We start from the raw sequence: 21,277 nt of genomic DNA, 5'->3' as shown, positions 1-21,277 counted from the left end.
CTCCTCTCTCTGCCCTCCTCTCTCTGCCCTCCTCTCTCTGCCCTCCTCTCTCTGCCCTCCTCTCTCTGCCCTCCTCTCTCTCCCCTCCTCTCTCTGCCCTGCTCTCTCTCCCCTAGCTCTTTCCTCTTCTTCCCTGTCTCATATCTTACTCGAACTCTCTCTCTTTCTTCCTGGCAGACAAATATTTTTTGAAGCTCTTAAAGATCCCTTTTGACCACCGATTTATCCCTGTGCTGTTCTTCCATTTACAAAAGCAGACATACACACACACACGGCTATTGCAAACAACTACACAGCTGACTATGGTGATGAGGTTGGATGATGTGTTGTGAGGCCAGTGTATACCAAGAGTTAGAGAAATGAAGAATAGGAGGAGGAGGAGGAGAAGGAGGAGAAGGTTTGAGCAGTGTAAGGAGACAGCAGTCTACTGACCTTGTCCTGAGTTGACACTGTTTATGAGTTGGACAGAGGGTCAACTTAGCAGGTCAGATTCTCTGAGGATGAGTAACATGCACACACACTAAGAAGATACTGTACCCGAGGGAAAGATGGTCATTCAATGATCCATCACACATTTTTAGACGTTTGTGTGGGTGTGTGTTTAGATATACTGTATGTGTAGACTTTGGGTGTTCTCATGAGGGTAAATTCAGAGAACAGGTAACTAGATACACTTGCTCTGCAAATACGCCCTTATTGTCTGTGTGTGTGTGTGTGTGTGTGTGTGAGATACCCGTGCAGTGAAGAGAGGTCTTTGTCCCTGAAAGATGGGGTTGAGTAGAGGAGAAAAGCGATGCTTGATTTGAGAGAAACTGTGCACACACACACACACACTCGTGGGTATAAAGACACACGTGTGTAGCAACCCAAAAGGAGACATGATAGGTCTTGAAATGTCACAGATCAGGGTGTGACACAGCTAGTTCTGTCTGGACAGCTGTCAGCTTCTTCCGTCCACCTGACAAAACAGCCAGGCTTATCAGATCCAGAGTGACGTTGGTGATGGCTGACCGAATGCAACCCATCAGGCAGGCTCTCTGGTGGAGCTGTTGGATCTGAACTTGGTCTGGGATTGAGGATTGGAAGGGTCTGCTTATGGGCAACTTCTAACCCCCTGCCTCCCCCTCCCCCAGGCCCCCTCCCTTCTCGTCCACAGCCAACATCCCACAAAGCACTGGGATCCACAGACAGACCACACCGGAAATTCCCGTTTCTGACATTCTTCCCATCTCCCTTTCTCCCTCTGTCCCTCTGTCCCTCTGTCCCTCTGTCCCTCTGTCTCCCTCTCTCCCTCTTGGCCCAGCCTTCATTCTCGTTCCCCAACTATCTTGCTCCATCTCTCCGTTTTGCAAGGCAGAGGGCTATTTTTAGTGGATGGACCAATACCAAGGACTCGGGAGGGAATGTGGATGTCTGCTTCCCCTCCCTCACTCCCATCCCTCCTTCCCTTTCTTCCTTTCAGACATGTGACAGAACTCAGTGGCATTATGCATCTGTGTTTCCCTGACAGGCAGGAAACCAGCCTACCACATACAAAACATTTTTTTTAGCTTGTGCTTGCGTAAAAGAGAAAGAAAGTGAGAAAGAGAAGAAAAGAAAAAAACGAAATCTCCAGTAAGTGTTTAGCAGATTAGCTTCTGTATTATAACAAGCTACACCCCCCAGCAGGTCTGACTAACTGGCTACAAGGCTTAAACTAAGCTCCTGCAAAGCCCCCCCCCCCCGCTCCTCATTGCCTCCTCGACTTCCCTCTTGCCTCACACTTCCTCCCCTTTTCCTTTACCCCCCCCCCCCCCATTTCTCCATAGCATCTTTCTCCCCTAAAGAATTGACGAGTCTTTGTGAAACAATACAGAATGGCACATGGGCCTGGTCTGAACAGGTAGGGTTTCATATCTCTTCCCCCCCTCTCTTTGTCTCCTGCCTCCTCTCTAGATAGGTCTGTCAAGGACATGAGCACAGGAAACCAACTTTAGGACAGGAGAGGGCGAAGACTCTCTCTCTCTCTCTCTCTGAGGCAGGTGACAGACAGGTCCTGAGCAGCTGTTGGCCGATCTGAGGACACGCCCACATACCACAGGGCATTCCGGAACCCCTGCCAGTCCCTGTTACCATGACAACCACCGGACTGTGGCTTAGCCCTGCTCGGTCGGACTCGGACAATTAGTTGCAATGAATGAATGAATGAATGAATGAACAAATAGATAAATAGAGGGAGCGAGGGTTGAACGAAGAGAGCATTTGAGGAATAGGGGAAAACAAGAGGGATATGGATGGAGAAAGGGAACAAGAACCTGAGCAGAGACCTTGAGGAGGGCTTTTAACTGGAGGTCAGGCCAGAGCTCATCTATCTTTCTGACTCAGGACAAAACACTACCACAAAACACACACACACACACACACACACAAATGACGTCACCCAGGAATCTCAGATCACGCTCTCCTTCAGGACTGAGCGCTAAAACCAAGAAACGCGATGAAGGCACAGTCTTGTGTGTGTGTGTGTTCGTGAGATTGTATGTGTGCCTGCCTGCCTACGCACATGTGTGAACAATGCCGTTAGTCTGAATCACACGCACACTCTCACATGCACACACACACTGAACAATTATGTGATGGTGTGTGCACGTAAGGGCCAGTTCACTATTCCTTACCAGCATAGAGGTGTGTGATGCATCAGTCAGTCACACTCACACTACACACAGCAGACTAACAGCTTCTGGCACACACAGACACACTTAAGCGTTTCTGTGGCAGGAGGAGGAAAAGAGAAGGATGGGGGGGGGAGAAGGAGGGAGAGAGGACAGAAGAGCTACTGTATTTGTGGGGCTCCCTCCCAAACAACCCCTGTTTCACTGTTATTAAAACCCACTGAGAGAAAGAGACAGAGAGAGAGAGAGAGAGTTTCTCACACTCCTCCCAGAATTCCACAGCCACCGAATCCAGCTCTGTTATTGGCCAGCGAGTTGCTATGTGACACTGGTTGCCACAGAAACATCTTAATGGAATTCGGTGAAACTACAACTGCAAGCAAGACGGAGAGAAAACCTTGCCTGGAAAGAGAGAACGAGGGTAGAGGAGAGAGACAGAGAAAAGTGAACGAGGGCGAAAAAGGGAGAGGGAACTAGGGACGGTGTATACAAGCGCATGCAAGTACATCAGCCGGACCATAGTATTGCAAAACAAGGCCGTCCAGCAATCACAGTGTGTGATTCCAGTCTCTTCACTTTTTCCTCTGCTTCCCCCGCGTGTCCTCCCCCCGTCATAACTCGATGAACAACTGAAGCAAAATAAGACAGGCATGGATGGAAGGCAACAGTGCACCTGGGAGATAACGCGCGCGTGTGTGTGTGTATCGGTGCATACGTTTTATGGCCTGATCATTAGCAACACATACCACCTGGAGTACCTGGTGATTTGATCGTTTCCATAACAACCCCATTCAACTGAGCCCTAAGGAAAGTTCGCCTCTGAGAGATCTACTACATGTGCACACATGAACACACACACTTGATGTTGCGATCTTCACTGGTCTCCACTTCCTCTGTACCCCAAACACGGACAATTCAGGCCAACAAATACACACACACACACACACAAATACTGTAGAACAAACCAAATCCCAAAGTCCTTGCTGTCATGATGAAGTTGATTTGTGGCCAGCCAGTCATATGTAGATCTAAACTGACACCATACACTGCAATCACCCTCAATGATATCCAGTATGACTCAGCATTAACAGTCTAGCACTAGAGTAGCACTGTTCCTGTGTGTGTGTGTGTGTGTGTGTGTGTGTGTGTGTGTGTGTGTGTGTGTGTGTGTATGTGCAAGCAGGTTGAGGCCAAAGACAAAACTATCACTTCCATAGGGCATGGCCATGTGAGCAGAAGAGGACCTGAGTGAAAGCATGCTCTCTCTCAACCCACGCACAGCAACTCTCAGAGAGCGAGAGAGCTAAAAAAGGGAAAAGTTTGCTTTTTCTCTGTAGCCCCACACACACGCACCCACACCCACACTCAGATACCGGATACTCCCAGGAAAGGGGATCTGTATATAACTGCACCAATGAACACACACGTCCATAGAAACACACACACACACAATCCTGGAACTTCTCCAGAGAGAGAGTGAAAGAGGAGAAAGAGAGGGAGAGTGATGACGAGGGTGCAAAAAGAGGGGGGACTGAGGAAGACAAACGGAAGGAGAGAAACAGAGTCGACACTGTCACATGTACAATTCAGTTTGAAAATGAGGTGACAGAGGTCACCGCGAGAACGAAGGAGAAGAAATGTGGAGGAGCGGAAGAGGAGAACCCAGCTGTACTTGGGAAAGTGACCAAAGAAACCAAAGTCTGCCGTACCACTAGTGCCCACCGGGGGCACTCTTAACACCCCTAGGCTAGATCTCACACTGGTCTTCTTTCCATCGATTCTGTCGACCCTTCTGACTGTCAGGTCCACTGACAACTCTGGACGAGGAAATATCCAGATATGAATATGAAGCTGAGGTGAAGAGCTGTGGGAACTTCGTCAGGCTATCTTAAAAGCAAGGGAAATAATAATGCACTGGGAGGGGAGAGAGAGCTCTAAGAAATGTTCCTCTGCCCCTCGACTGAGAAATCGATATGCGAGGGGGAAGATGGTGGTGAAAAGACAACGATTGATGAGGTGGTTGAATGAATAACGGAGGATTTGGGGCAAAGAGAGAGAGAGGGGGATAGAGAGAGAACTGAAGTGAATTAAAGAGACCCCCCTGTTTGAGTCTCCCTCTCGCACCCTTTTCCTGACTCACTCTCTCCTTATATGGCTGTGTTGTGTGTATACGTGTATGTGTGTGTGTGCGTGCGATGCGGGCTTCATTTCAGCTCTCCTCGGAGAGATTAGATCGGCCAGTACTGCAGCTTCACAACCCCTCCGACACAACTACTACCACCCTGCCTACTCCCCCCCCCCCCCCCCCAATTCCTCCAGCTCCCACCCTCTTCCCCCCCTCTGTAACTTGACTTTAAACCTCTCTCCCCCTCAACCTGGAGAACGCTCTCTGGAACGTTCTTAACTAAGGGAAAGGAAGAAGAGTGTGAGTGCCCCATCATAGACGACCAGACTAACCTGGGAAAAACATTGGACATGGAGGGAAAAAAATACAAAATACAAAATCCTCTTCTTGCTCAGTTTGTCTGTCCTCCCTTCTTCCCTTCCTCCCCTCTGCTCTCTTTCCCAGAATGCTCTGGCTGAGACCCAACGCATCAGGAATGAAACACTGGAATCAAGGTGATACACACACACACACACACACATACACAGAAACTTGCATGATGAGCATAATATAAGCACATACATATCTAGTTAGACAGGTAGATGGGGAAACAGTAAAACACATTCACACATTAACGACAGTGGAGAAGTTTATATACATTATGAAGTGTTTTGGGAATCGTGTGCACATGTGCTGGATGTGTGTTTTGTCCACACGCATGTCTGAGACATGGTCTGTGCATACCATGCAAGGGAAAAAGGAGAGCAACTGGAGAGAGGAGGACAAGAGAACAGCAGGAGTGGAGGAGAAAATATATTATATGGCAAAGACACAACCATTTTTATTAAATCGTTGAAACTATGTGGGTACTTTCTCGTACAGCTTTGCTTATTTCCCTGGGTCTGAGACTGCCCTTGAATGGATGAAATATTTCCTAACTAAACACAGTTCACAAACTCACAGAAAAAGAAAACAGAAACAGAGAGGGAAGCGGATCGAAAGGAAAACAACAAGGCAGAACGGCCCTGTCACAGTCAGAGGTACTGCCAACAGGTCAGAAAACCAAGTCCATCTCTCGCGCTCTCTTTCCCTTTCTCCTTCCTCTTCTCAGTCTCTCTCTCTCTCCTTCCTTCCTCTCTCTATCTCTTTTCTTCTCTTCCCACCTCCTATCTTCCCCTCTCATCCGTCATTCCTGTATGTATTACCCCTCCCTTTGGCCGGAAAGAAAGAAGAAGAGAAAAAGAGGCAGAGAAAGAGGAGAGTAAAAAAAGGAGGAGGGATGGAGGGAGCATTAAAAGGAGGCAGAGAGAGAGAGCTTTGTTTTTCCTGAAAGCACCACATTCCCAGGCCTGTACCATTTCTTTTTCTATTAATAGCATAAACACACACACCCGAAGGAGGGTGACTCCCTCACAAAACGTCCAGTCGCTATGGTGACAAAGGAGGAAATATGGAAAGAGGACAACCCTTATCTCCATATCTATACCCTCCTCTGTCCTGGTCCATACACAGCTACAATATCACACACACACACACACTGCCTATCTCCACCCTCATCTCAACACACATCCCCTATCCTCACCCTGGGAAGACGGCAGAGACAGGGGGAGAGAGAGAGAAAAAGGGAGAGAGACAGAGAGGGGGAGAGACCCGAGAGAGAGAGACCCGAGAGAGAGAGAGAGAGAGAGGAGAGAGAGAGAGAGAGAGAGAGAAAAAGAGAGAGAGAGAGTACCTGAGTTAACAGTGACTTTAGGGCAGTAGTCTCGCCCATGATCTCCAATCAGACTGGAGATAGGTTGTGGGTAAAGCTTTGCCGAAAGCTACACAGTACACACACACCACCCCCCACTAGGGTTTACTTTTTAACTCTGTGTCTCATTGAGATCACAGTCCAACACACACACACACACACACACACACACTTTCCAAGACACTCCCCAATGTTGGCAGCCTGACAGCTAGGGTGTCTCAGAGGTCCTTCTCACAGGAGCCAGCTGAGTGTCTGCTCTCACCCGTCACACACAGGTGAGAAAGAGTTCAGAGGTCACAGAATTTTCTCCCCGACCTCCAGGTTAGTAAAAATCACATCTGTTATTGGTCGCAAGGGTCAAGGTTCAAAGGTCACAGACTGGGGCGGCTCCTGAGAGGAGCGAAGATCTGATCAGATTCCCAGGAGACAATTCAGACTTAAGCTTTAGCATCAGAAGCTCCCCATGTCTCAAAAACTGGCGAAGCAACAATACTTTTGAAGCGCTTCTATGTCACAGACATCCACTTTCCAAGTAAACCTCTTTCACAACACGTACTTTTAGAGTACTGCCACTGATGTATGTGTGTCCAGGTTGGACAGTGCATGATTTAAAGAAGTTCCGTTGGCCCAGCTATTCCTCTGGGGGGGGGGGCTATATTTAGGTCTACTCGGCCTTACCACACACACACACACACACTCTCAGAGTCTTTTATGGCTACTCAGACTGTCAATGAGATCCAGATGTGAGCCCAGTGGGGGAGAGGGAAGATAAAAATACACCAGAGAGAGAGAGAGAGAGAGAGAGAGAGAGAGAGAGAGAGAGAGAGAGAGAGAGAGAGAGAGAGAGAGAGAGAGAGAGAGAGGAGAAGAGGGGAGATAGAGGTAGGTAGCCGAAAGCGTTGAGGAGCGACGGCAATCTGACGGGTGATGTAAGAAATAGAGAGAGAAGGATGAACAGAGAACAGTGGTGAAAGAGGAAAGTCGGTAAAAAATAAAAAATAAAAGTGGGAGTGAGGACAATAGAGAGAGAGAGAGAGAGAGAGAGAGAGAGAGAGAGAGAGAGAGAGAGAGAGAGAGAGAATGGGAGGAGGAAGAGGTAAAGAAGAAGAGAGGGATTGGTTTGGGTTTTTGTTTTCTTGTTCTGGTGTTCCAAACCCAACTGTGCTACTGACCCATGAATGCAACCTCCATGATGTCATTGCACTTGGTCCACAACACGACCATTAAAATGGTGATTCCTGAAACTGTAAACTCACTAGGAGGTAGGGGGGGGTCACTGACGGTTGCCACTGGCAACCCAGTGGGATAACACCCGACCATACCTGACCATACTCCAAGGCAGCTTTGAACACCAATGAACCGTTTGTAACCACTAACGCAGTTGACCGCAATACTCAGTATTCCCTTTGACAGAGACATCTGAGGACATTTGAAAAGGGCACTGCGCGACACTCATACTCCTCCCCCAACCCACTTCCTGCCTTGCCCTTTCACTGGAGCCCTCAAAGAGCTAATTATGGTTCCTACCCTAAACATCAGAGAGAACAGGCCCTTCACAGACCTGCCACTCAGCTTCCACCTATCGTTCACTTTCAGATCCGTGAAAACAAGACAGAGGAGCACCAGCTGGAACCCAACCATGACTCGTCGAGATACAAACCAGGACCCAAACACGTCACACACACACAAACGGTTCTGTCAAGGCACCGACTCAACCTGAACAAATTCCAATCCTCACCTTTAAGGCTAAATAGACACTAAGCACAAATGGACTCCCCATTGTGTTAAGAACAAACCCCCAAACCTCCCCTTTAAGAGAGTCAGAGTGGGGGAGAAACAGTTTAAGGGAACGAGGAGCCTTCAACATGGTGTGTTGTTACAGCTGAACCGCTCTACTGTTACAGATGGCAGTGGGGGATGATGCAGAGAAGGAAAGAAAGAGAGGGTTTGTAGAGAGAGAGTGGAAGAGAAGAGGAAAAATATGTTTTCATTTGTATCAGGAAATGTAACCAAACATTATCAACAACCACCCCCCCCGAAACTAGAGAGTGGTTTCTACCTTCAAGGTCACTACAATGGCAAACAGGTTGAGATAAAGCTATTCTTGGGGGTTGACTTTTCCTTATCTTTCAGGTTTTGGCTTCTCATGTCAGATAGTAAGCCAGCGTAATGAAACACCACTGGCTCCCAAGAGTTAATGCAACAAAAACACAACCAACAACTGTTTAGTACATCACCCAAAACACATTCCACTTAAAGATCTGCTTTAGTGTCGCAATAAAAGTGGGGTTCCACCATCGAGTTCTGCACTGGGGAAGGTTCCAGTTCTGTTGGACAGAAAGAGCCTTTGGAGGGAGGTACAGCTAAATTCGCCCTGAAATGTAATTTTTCAACCAGACCCAATGGCTGTTATTGTATGGCCTGGAAGGAGCAGTTCAGAGGGTCCTATTGTCACACACAAGCACAGACCTTGGATCCACAGATAAACGGTGGTTGTCACCATCATTACCATAGAAGAAGTGCTCCGCTAGTAACAAAAGATAAACAACCAGAGGAGAGTGGACCACACACACACACACGCGCACACACACGCGCACACACACACCACAGAGAGCAAGCAGAGGTAAAAGGTTGTTTAAGAAGGTGATCTCGCTGGATCTAGATTTGACTGTTACCTTACCTACCACCTTTATTCGTTATCAAACTAAACACACGCACACCCCCCCCCCACACACACACACACACACACAGTTGGTTAAGCAGTCATCTGTTATGGTTGCAGTATTCACTGTGAGTATGTGTAATCAGTGGACTACAACCCAATCATTAGCCACAAAACCTTTAAGATCCCCACCAATTTAGAGGGAACTAACCTATAAAGCTGAAACATATGGAGAGAGAGAGCGAGAGAGCGAGAAACAGGTAGATAGAGAGAGACCTTGTTTGACGCACTGAACTCTGTCTAACCCAAATGCTGCCCGTCTGGCCAGGACTGTGAGTGTGTGTGTGTCTTCTTAAATAACTCTAAGGACAGAGCCAGGGGGCCAGTGGGCACTGCGGACGCCAACGAATACACTCCTCCCCGTCCCCCCCGTCCCCCCTACTACCACCACATTCTCCCACTTGGCCCCACAGGGATCCTCTCTCTTGATCTGTTTCTCTTCCACACACACTCACTCTCTCCCCCCTCTCTCTCTCTTTCTCTCTCTCTCACACACACACACACACACACACACAAACACACACACACACAGGGTCCCTGAGCCAAAGTGAGGTCAGCATATTTGGAGGCTGAGTAAAGAGTTCAATAATTCAAATTTTCTGAGACTTTCTTAATCAAAGCTGAGAGGCAGAAAGTGGCCAGACAAGCTAACACACACACACACACACACACACACACACAAGCCCATTCGCCCACTCTGCTCCAGTACACAACAATGCAGAGAGGCAGCAAAAATAGGTGCTTTAAAATGATGTAATACACGTGTTGTGGGTGAGGTAATGGTAGGTTGTCAAGGTCTGATGATGTCATGCACGTGATAAAAGTAAGCCACTCTTACACACTACTTCACTTTAGAAACGCACACAAACTGAGACACTATCTAGCAGCCCATAAGTTCAGGTGGAGAACAGACAGCAGAGCGGTCTTTAACTCCAGACAAACAGCCAGGTCGACCGCCCCTGACAGTGTGTGTGGTCCATGTGTGGCTGTAGTCTCGGCCAAACAGGCTGAAAGAACTACAGCGGCATATCCAGAGCTCATCTCTGGAAAAGCAGAGAGCAACAGTATTTATCTCTATCCAGCTCTCTCTCTCTGTCTGTCTATCATCACTTTATCCACCTCTTTCTCTATATTCATCTCACTCTCTTCCCTTTACTCACTATTTATCTCTTTCCCACTCTGACCATCTTCTCCTTTCTCTCTTCTTTTTTTTGCCCCTCTCTATCGCTATCTCTCTCACACACACACACACACACCCTGAAAGGACCTGCCTGTGTTGATGCTTGGGCCGGTGGAGCTGATTCCTCACGTCGGCATGCCTCCTCCTCTTCCTCCTCCTCCTCCTCCCCACCCTTAGCCTTACTGGGATATCCCAGCAGCCACTTTGCTACGGTGCTCCTGGTCTTCCTGCTCCGCCCTCTGCCACGGGCGCTGTGGGCCTGACCACCGGCGAGCGAGCCCAGACGCCTCACCGACCCCATGGAGAGAGAGGGAACGACGGAGGGAAGGAGCGAGAGAAGGGGAAAAAGGAGGGAGGTGCTGCGGTTGGTAGAGCGTCAACGGATGACAAGAAGAGATGGAAGGAGAGAAGGGAAGGAGCTGGTCAAGTCCACCTACTCCAGCTGGTCCAGAGTGTGTGTTTGTGTGTGTGTTTGTCGAGTCCAGCCACGCTGTCAAATATGCACAGCAGCGTGAGACACACTTGTGTCTTTGTGTGAGAGGGACGTCCGTGACGACAGCAGTGGGTTGAATGCTTGTGAGACAATCAATGACAGGCATTATGACAGTGGTACTGTAATGCCTCGGACTTACAGAACATACACAAACAAACTAGAGTGTGTGTGTGTGTGTGTGTGTGTGTGTGTGTGTGTGTGTGTGTGTGTGTGTGTGTGTGAGAGAGAGAGAGTGAGGGTGTGAGGGTGTGGTACTATGGATAAACTTAAACTACACATGTTGACAGTGAAGAAATGACTTCTAAACCTCACCCCCAGACAGCCAAAGGTAACCATTCAAACACAATGAAGAGTGCTGAGGTTAGGATTATAGTAAAACTGATACTCATAGTCATGACAACACACACACACACACACTCTCTCTAGAAAGTGCTGTTTCAGGGAGAGCGCTTTTCTTACATAAGCAAACTGCTCTGTAATTAACCAGGGTGGAACCGCCCAGAGGACATCTGAGAGAGAAAAAGAGAAAGAGAGAGAGAGGGGGACAGTGAGAGACAGACAAAGCATAAATTGGTTCGCGAGAAATAGGGTTGGGACTGTAAAAAAAGAGGAAATTATAGGAAAGTGAGTGAAGAGTGAGAGAAGATGAGAAGAGACTCAAGAAAAGTGACTAAGTTCATGCATGAACTTAGTCTCATCTCAGAATCTCAGTCATGGATTAATAGGTACATGAGTTCTATGGGACAAACAGGCCATTCAACTAGCAAAGATTCAGCAAATGGGATGACAGATGTATTTATCCTTCCATAAGGCTGGTCGCATGGACGAATGGATGGATGGAGGAGGAACAGGAGTATCAGTGCACAGAGCTGGACTTGATCTTGATACTGCCCTCACATATGCTGTGATCAGAGGGATGTCGTTTCTGACTGACGTGTACGCAAACACACACACACAAATACCGGGTCCTTAAAATCCCCCGTCAGGGGAACTAACATTTAAGTAGTAGCCTCCAGCTAGACCAAAAACAGCTAGTCTGAGATAGAGGGAGAAAGAGAGGGAGTGTGTATATGTGTGTGTGTTTAGCAGGACAGGAAGCAGAGACCTAGAGGATGTACTCTCTCCCCTGAGAGCCACTCAGAGCTCAGGACAGGAAACCATGGCAACATTAAAGGGACAGCACTGAGTGTACTACATCAAAACCACATACGGTTCTCATGACAGATGTACTGGTTGGAACCCCATAAAACTTGACCAGACAATGACGTTTCAGTCCATCATCTACACAGACAACAATGTCAGGCGAGTGAGTGCCAGCAGGGTAAAGTGAAAGACTATTTCTATCACAGAAATAAAATATAATGTCATCTTCGCAGGCCAGTCTCTCTCTCTCTCTCTCTCTCTCTCTCTCTCTCTCTCTCTCTCTCTCTCTCTCTCTCTCTCTCTCTCTCTCTCTCTCTCTCTCTCTCTCTCTCAATATTCTTTTCAGAGGGTAAGTGTGATGGAGAGAGAGAGAGAGAGAGAGAGAGAGAGAGAGAGAGAGAGAGAGAGAGAGAGAGAGAGAGAGAAAGAGAGTGGGGGAGGGAGAAAGAAAAAGGGTGGAGAGAGAGAGACAGAGAGAGGGGAGCGTTTGATTCTCATTGGGTGGTCTGATAAAAAAGTAAGTAAGTAATAAATCTGATGCTATAAACAATGACAGGGCGCTTTTAGCCCTAATACACACAGAGCTTAGCAGAACCTCTCAGCACATAGCCATGTTTCTTTCTTTCTAGCTCTCCCTCCATCCCTTTGGCTCTCCTGTCTCCCCTTTAACCCTCTGTTGAAATGAATGGGGCACTCTGTTCCCTCCCCCCCTTGACAGTGTCTCCATTATTGGGTGTGCTCAAGCCTTCGGCGAGAGCACAACCTTTGTTCTCTCACATATATATTATTGGGTGTGCTCAAGCCTTCGGCGAGAGCACAACCTTTGTTCTCTCACATATATATTATTATTATTATTTTTATTTTTATTTCTTTTTGCCCCCCTAAAACTCAGTAAATACTTGGCCTACATAGACAACGTAGGTGTCAAAAGTTTCGTCTTGGTAGCGATTGAGTTGCTTCTATTGGAATTTACGTTCCGTTGCATGGTTTAAGCTTAAATTAAGTTTTTGTGGCGAAAAGTGAAGCTAACGGTGGCTAATTTGCTAGCCACAGTCACTGACGTTACTAACGTCACTGCGTCACTAACGTCACGAAAACACGCGTGACTACCTTTGCCAGAACATTCGTTTAGCATCTGTTAACTTGGGGGATAGCTAGGCTAACTATAGCTTTACTGCAAGGCAGCTGCAGAAACGCCACAAGAAAAGAGGCCAGGGTGATAACTATTTACTCATTTTACTTTGTGATATGACACACAATTGTGATGTGTAATGTACAATATAAGCTGATATTATTAAGGAAGTACATCTACTTTCGGAAACAGTAGTCTACTATTTCACTGAAGTATTAGCATCATGACATTAGCCTGTGTTTCCCGGGCAACACATACTACAGTGGTCTATGATGTAGCGTTATCTGTTTTCAATCGTTAAAATAAACATTCCTCACATATACATTTTCGTTGTAGGATTTATTCTGACATTAGAAAACAATTTGTTGGTGAAATTACCATTACCTGTGGTTTCAAACCAGTGTAGCTCACTGCAACGCTGTAGCTTACGCGAGACACACTACAAAAACATCTAGCTACAGTACACAGCTGTTTAGGAAGTCAAACGGCGACAGAAAATGTTCGGCACTCCCCTTACTTAAATCAAAAGTCTATCTAACTACTAACCTGAACTTCATTGCCACAGCCTAAACGTTGTCAATCTGTTCATGAAAATAATTAATTTCAGCCTAAACCGTACAACGGAACGTTTAATCGAATTCAACCAACGCAATCGCTATCAAGACGAACACAGCAGTAGTCTAGTACTGTACCGTAGTAGTAGAATTTACCGGGGCAGCTTCTCCACACAGGGCTATATCGCATTTTGAGTTGTTACTGACAATGATCGCTACCAGTGAGCTTTTTATGAATGAGCTATTTTCCACTAAATAAATGTCAAGCTTATTTACGTTTTGGGGGGCATATTTTCAGTTAGCAGATGGTACCGTTTGAATTGCGATTCCATCTTCTACTGCCGGGTAACGTCGTAGAATAATCTTCAAAGGGGTTGTTTATTCATGAATGAATGCAATATGAGTAGGCTAAATGCCTGAAAATATCATGAGAAGAGAAAAACTTAAAATGACGTTGAAATCATAGAGATTAGGTCAATTTTTACACCGGTCTGCAATAATGTCACGAAAACACGCGTGACTACCTTTGGCAGAACATTCGTTTGGCATCTGTTAACTTGGGGGATAGCTAGGCTAACTATAGCTTTACTGCAAGGCAGCTGCAGAAACGCCACAAACAAAGAGGCCAGGGTGATAAATATTTACTCATTTTACTTTGTGATATGACACACAATTGTGATGTGTAATGTACAATATAAGCTGATATTATTAAGGAAGTACATCTACTTTCGGAAACAGTAGTCTACTATTTCACTGACATATTAGCATCATGACATTAGCCTGTGTTTCCCGGGCAACACATACTACAGTGGTCTATGATGTAGCGTTATCTGTTTTCAATCGTTAAAATAAACATTCCTCACATATACATTTTCGTTGTAGGATTTATTCTGACATTAGTAAACGATTTGTTGGTGAAATTACCATTACCTGTGGTTTCAAACCAGTGTAGCTCACTGCAACGCTGTAGCCTACTGTACCCGAGACACTAGTGTGAGTAGCTAACAACAACTCCTCAGCTGTTTAAGTCAAACGGCAACAGAACATGTTCGGCACTCCCCTTACTCAAAAGTCTTTCAGTAGGGAAACTATCTGACTACTAACCTGAACTTCATTGCCACAGCCTAAACTTTGTCAATCTGTTCATGAAAATAATTAATTTCAGCCTAAACCGTACAACGGAACGTTTAATCGAATTCAACCAACGCAATCGCTATCAAGACGAACACAGCAGTAGTCTAGTACTGTACTGTAGTAGTAGAATTTACCGGGGCAGCTTCTCCACACAGGGCTATATCGCATTTTGAGTTGTTACTGACAATGATCGCTACCAGTGAGCTTTTTATGAATGAGCTATTTTCCACTAAATAAATGTCAAGCTTATTTACGTTTTTGGGGGCATATTTTCAGTTAGCAGATGGTACTGTTTGAATCGCGATTCTATCTTCAGCCGGTAAAGTCGTAGAATAATCTTCAAAGGGGGTTCTTTATTAATGAATGAATGCAATATGAGTAGGCTAAATGCCTGAAAATATCACGAGAAGGGACAACTTAAAAGGACGTTTAAGTCATAGAGATTAGGTCCATTTGTACACCGGTCTGCCAAATGTATTCGTTTTGATTCAGCCTGTCAGCTGCCTCTTGCAGGGGAAATGAGAAGACATCATATTTCATTCTACACTTCACTCGTATTTTGAGTTGTAAATGAGCAGCAAAAAAAAAGATGCTTTTAAATCTATGTAATCTTTATAAATAATAAGTAGGCCCGATGCATTTTTATATAAAATATACAGACCCCTGTGCAACCGACGCAAGCAAGCACACCCTACAATTTCCCCAGAAATTGTATCCTCTCTAGTTATTATTATTTTTATTTTTATTTCTTTTTGCCCCCCTAAAACTCAGTAAATACTTGGCCTACATAGACAACGTAGGTGTCAAAAGTTTCGTCTTGGTAGCGATTGAGTTGCTTCTATTGGAATTTACGTTCCGTTGCATGGTTTAAGCTTAAATTAAGTTTTTGTGGCGAAAAGTGAAGCTAACGGTGGCTAATTTGCTAGCCACAGTCACTGACGTTACTAACGTCACTGCGTCACTAACGTCACGAAAACACGCGTGACTACCTTTGCCAGAACATTCGTTTAGCATCTGTTAACTTGGGGGATAGCTAGGCTAACTATAGCTTTACTGCAAGGCAGCTGCAGAAACGCCACAAGAAAAGAGGCCAGGGTGATAACTATTTACTCATTTTACTTTGTGATATGACACACAATTGTGATGTGTAATGTACAATATAAGCTGATATTATTAAGGAAGTACATCTACTTTCGGAAACAGTAGTCTACTATTTCACTGAAGTATTAGCATCATGACATTAGCCTGTGTTTCCCGGGCAACACATACTACAGTGGTCTATGATGTAGCGTTATCTGTTTTCAATCGTTAAAATAAACATTCCTCACATATACATTTTCGTTGTAGGATTTATTCTGACATTAGAAAACGATTTGTTGGTGAAATTACCATTACCTGTGGTTTCAAACCAGTGTAGCTCACTGCAACGCTGTAGCTTACGCGAGACACACTACAAAAACATCTAGCTACAGTACACAGCTGTTTAGGAAGTCAAACGGCGACAGAAAATGTTCGGCACTCCCCTTACTTAAATCAAAAGTCTATCTAACTACTAACCTGAACTTCATTGCCACAGCCTAAACGTTGTCAATCTGTTCATGAAAATAATTAATTTCAGCCTAAACCGTACAACGGAACGTTAAATCCAATTCAACCAACGCAATCGCTACCAAGACGAACACAGCAGTAGTCTAGTACTGTACCGTAGTAGTACAATTTACCGGGGCAGCTTCTCAACACAGGGCTATATCGCATTTTGCGTTGTTACTGACAATGATCGCTACCAGTGAGCTTTTTATGAATGAGCAATTTTCCACTAAATAAATGTCAAGCTTATTTACGTTTTGGGGGGCATATTTTCAGTTAGCAGATGGTACCGTTTGAATTGCGATTCCATCTTCTACTGCCGGGTAACGTCGTAGAATAATCGTCAAAGGGGTTGTTTATTCATGAATGAATGCAATATGAGTAGGCTAAATGCCTGAAAATATCATGAGAAGAGAAAAACTTAAAATGACGTTTAAATCATAGAGATTAGGTCAATTTTTACACCGGTCTGCAATAATGTCACGAAAACACGCGTGACTACCTTTGGCAGAACATTCGTTTCGCATCTGTTAACTTGGGGGATAGCTAGGCTAACTATAGCTTTACTGCAAGGCAGCTGCAGAAACGCCACAAACAAAGAGGCCAGGGTGATAAATATTTACTCATTTTACTTTGTGATATGACACACAATTGTGATGTGTAATGTACAATATAAGCTGATATTATTAAGGAAGTACATCTACTTTCGGAAACAGTAGTCTACTATTTCACTGACATATTAGCATCATGACATTAGCCTGTGTTGCCCGGGCAACACATACTACAGTGGTCTATGATGTATCTGTTTTCAATCGTTAAAATAAACATTCCTCACATATACATTTTCGTTGTAGGATTTATTCTGACATTAGTAAACGATTTGTTGGTGAAATTACCATTACCTGTGGTTTCAAACCAGTGTAGCTCACTGCAACGCTGTAGCCTACTGTACCCGAGACACTAGTGTGAGTAGCTAACAACAACTCCTCAGCTGTTTAAGTCAAACGGCAACAGAACATGTTCGGCACTCCCCTTACTCAAAAGTCTTTCAGTAGGGAAACTATCTGACTACTAACCTGAACTTCATTGCCACAGCCTAAACTTTGTCAATCTGTTCATGAAAATAATTAATTTCAGCCTAAACCGTACAACGGAACGTTAAATCGAATTCAACCAACGCAATCGCTATCAAGACGAACACAGCAGTAGTCTAGTACTGTACTGTAGTAGTAGAATTTACCGGGGCAGCTTCTCCACACAGGGCTATATCGCATTTTGAGTTGTTACTGACAATGATCGCTACCAGTGAGCTTTTTATGAATGAGCTATTTTCCACTAAATAAATGTCAAGCTTATTTACGTTTTTGGGGGCATATTTTCAGTTAGCAGATGGTACTGTTTGAATCGCGATTCTATCTTCTGCCGGTAAAGTCGTAGAATAATCTTCAAAGGGGGTTCTTTATTAATGAATGAATGCAATATGAGTAGGCTAAATGCCTGAAAATATCACGAGAAGGGACAACTTAAAAGGACGTTTAAGTCATAGAGATTAGGTCCATTTGTACACCGGTCTGCCAAATGTATTCGTTTTGATTCAGCCTGTCAGCTGCCTCTTGCAGGGGAAATGAGAAGACATCATATTTCATTCTACACTTCACTCGTATTTTGAGTTGTAAATGAGCAGCAAAAAAAAGATGCTTTTAAATCTATGTAATCTTCATAAATAATAAGTAGGCCCGATGCATTTTTATATAAAATATACAGACCCCTGTGCAACCGACGCAAGCAAGCACACCCTACAATTTCCCCAGAAATTGTATCCTCTCTAGTTTCCAATTGGCGGTGGACAGGGGGCGGGGCAGAGTGACCTATAAGTCTCGGTTGTGTCAAACTGTTAAAAGCACAGTAGTTTGGGTGCACCTTTTACAAATCAGAGGGGCAAGATGGAGAAAAAGAAAAAGAAAAAGACAGACAGACAGACAGACAGACAGACAGAGAGACAGAGAGACAGAGAGACAGAGAGACAGAGAGACAGAGAGACAGAGAGACAGAGAGACAGAGAGACAGAGAGACAGAGAGACAGAGAGACAGAGACAGAGAGAGAGAGAGAGAGAGAGAGAGAGAGAGAGAGAGAGAGAGAGAGAGAGATTGAAGTTGAACAGGATGCAAAAAAGAAACCTTTCCTCTTAGCTGTAAGTTATATGCCTGTGTGACAAAGACCAGTCCTCACACATCCACCCTCTCACTGTACGATAATTAAGGAAGACACATTTAGACACACACTCAAACACATCGGCAGTGTCTTTTTGGAGGCGTTCAAGGCTGTTACGCAACAAGCAGAAGGAAGATAGGCCACATTCCTGCTGCCTGGTAAAGTGAAAACAACCCAGACAGTAGGGGCTCTCACTCACACACGCACACTTTCTACCTCCCTCATTTCTCTCACTCTTTACACTATTAAGATTCCTTTATTTGAATCCCCAACTTCATTGGACGTTGCGGCCCTTTCTCTTTCATGTCCCATCTTCCCCCACCCTCTTCTATCTGTCCCTCCGCTCCTTCTCTGCCTTTTTTCATTCTCTCCATTCCACCTGATATCTGGCTCAATCTCGTTCCACGAGCCTGAAGGAATGACCTCATCTCCCTGCAATGTTCCCGAGAGCGAGAGGGAGGGAGGGAGAGAGAATAAAAAGAGCGAAAGTAGAAATCTGGGAGAAGAAATAAAAGGGAAGAAAGGGTTTCTGACAATATACATGGAGAAGATAAAAAAAGAGAGAAACTTTGTCCGAAACTTTGTCCATAACGTAGAAAGAAAATGCAAACCCTGTATTGTTCTTTTCTCTCCCTCCTCACACTGGTTGTCACTGCAGTCTAATCCCCCCCCCCCCCCCCACGAGAACCTCCGTGCTGCCCTGCGATCTTAACACAGAGTTGGCACAACCCTGAGATCTCTGGAACAGTGCTCTGGTATCTCCTAGACACCCCCCCCCCCCCCCCCCCCCCATCCACACACACACACAGAAACGCATACCAACAGCCCTGGATATCATCAAACACATCAGTAACCACAACAACTTCCTGTTCCTGAAACCCATTTCCTGTCTGGGAAGGATCACTCCCTGCTCGCCTGTCAGAATGGCAACATAGACTGAGGATGGGGGTTTGGCTTCACTAACAGTTATAAAACATCCTTAATGTTTATGCTCTGATAGCTGGATGGCATTAGCAATTAATAATGTTTATGAATATCAATTGTTGGTCTGTGAGTCTCCACTTAATAGTCCGGTGCTTGACTTGACCAGAAGGAGGGCTGAGAGGTGGGTGAACATGTGCCTGTACGTGTTCATGTGGTCTGGAATTAAGACGTGCGTGGGATGTGTTTCAATAATGGGAATCCCTGGAGTACATTGAATGATTGTTCTTAACGCGTACGGAAATGGGTGCCTCCAGATGTCTGAACTGTACTGTAACACGCACACACATGCAGGGTTAATCCTGCTCTGTCAGCACCCCACTATTACTGCAGAGTTGGGGCCCACACCCACGTGTGGTGGTTATTGTTCTGCCATCACACACACGCGCGCGCACACACACACACACACACGATGCCCTAATACACATGCAACACATTCCTCTTCATTTAGAACTATGTAGACTCCAGATTACAATGAAGCAAGCAGAGACACACAGTCAAACACATCCACAGGTTGTTCCTGTTATATCAAAATACGTTTTTTTCAAAGTGTAAATGTCACAGATGCCAGTTGGCCAGCCTATGTTGTCTGCTCTTTCTGTAGTAAATGTTATAGTTGGGTTTGATTATGATTTGATATGTTTTTGTTTGCTGTGGTTATTTCCGTTGTGATTTAATATTGTTTGCTGTGATTATGGCATGGTATCATGTGTGTGCTGTTTGTATTCTGATGTGTGTGCGATGTAGTGTTTGGAGACAACAAGGATGGGGGGAGTGAACTCCCCAGCTGACAGTGACGCAGCCCATCACTCCTAATGACTTCTCCTAACTGATTGGTTGGCCACTAGCAGGGGCTCCTTTAAAAAAAGAGGGGGACTAAATGGAGGAGGTGAGTTTCATTCGAAAAGAACGGGGTTACGATCGGACGAAGGCTTCCCGCAACTCGAGGCCCAGGAGGAAGCGACCAGCTGGATTCCGCTGCCCGCAACTTGACCTCTGGGTCACAACCGCGGCTTGGTTGTCCGACAAACCCACTGCATCCAGAATCTAGGATACAGCTACGGCTCAATTGCTGACGCCTAAAGGGGGCTCGCTCTACGCGTCGCAAGAGGTGGGCTACGGCGGAACGAAGCGGTATTATACGGAACCGGCGCCTAATAGAGTTGGCATAGCCTACGCAAAAGGACCACAACGAGAGACACCCCTCCGAGGTTTTTATAGGACAGAAAGACTACGTTTTTACTGTTGTACATTTTATCAGGTTGTATTTATTAAAGCCTATTTTTCTGTATCCCCTGTCTCTTGACTGGTGTGACTGTAGCCCAAGGATCAGAACCTGCATTTAACCGTGTCACCAGCGTGACATGAACACTAACTGGCTATTTACACTGTAGCCTGGAATCAGGTTACCCAACAACAACCAAACACAAAAGTCTCCAACTGGCCCTCCTGTGTATTGAGGTCATTGTTCCACCTATCACTGCTCAACCAACACAAACCCATGACTATCTGAGAGGTCTGAGAACCACGTCAGTCACAGTGAAATGGCCCTGCCATGAGAGTGTACTCTGCAGTGGCACAGGAAGTAAGGCAGTACATGGCGGTGTCCAGGAGAGATGGCCAGGCGCAGGTCC

General features: G+C 45.6%; 1 protein-coding gene across 1 annotated transcript in view; it reads right to left on the bottom strand.

The window, feature by feature from the left end:
* Positions 1–21,277, bottom strand: part of LOC136951301 (rho guanine nucleotide exchange factor 17-like) — a 49,538-nt gene that overhangs the window by 22,410 nt on the left and 5,851 nt on the right. The window lies entirely within an intron of this gene.

Source organism: Osmerus mordax, chromosome 11 (genome assembly GCF_038355195.1).
Source record: "Osmerus mordax isolate fOsmMor3 chromosome 11, fOsmMor3.pri, whole genome shotgun sequence".
NCBI lineage: Eukaryota > Metazoa > Chordata > Actinopteri > Osmeriformes > Osmeridae > Osmerus > Osmerus mordax.
Note: the sequence above shows the minus strand (reverse complement) of the source record. Positions and strands in the feature narration are given on the sequence as shown.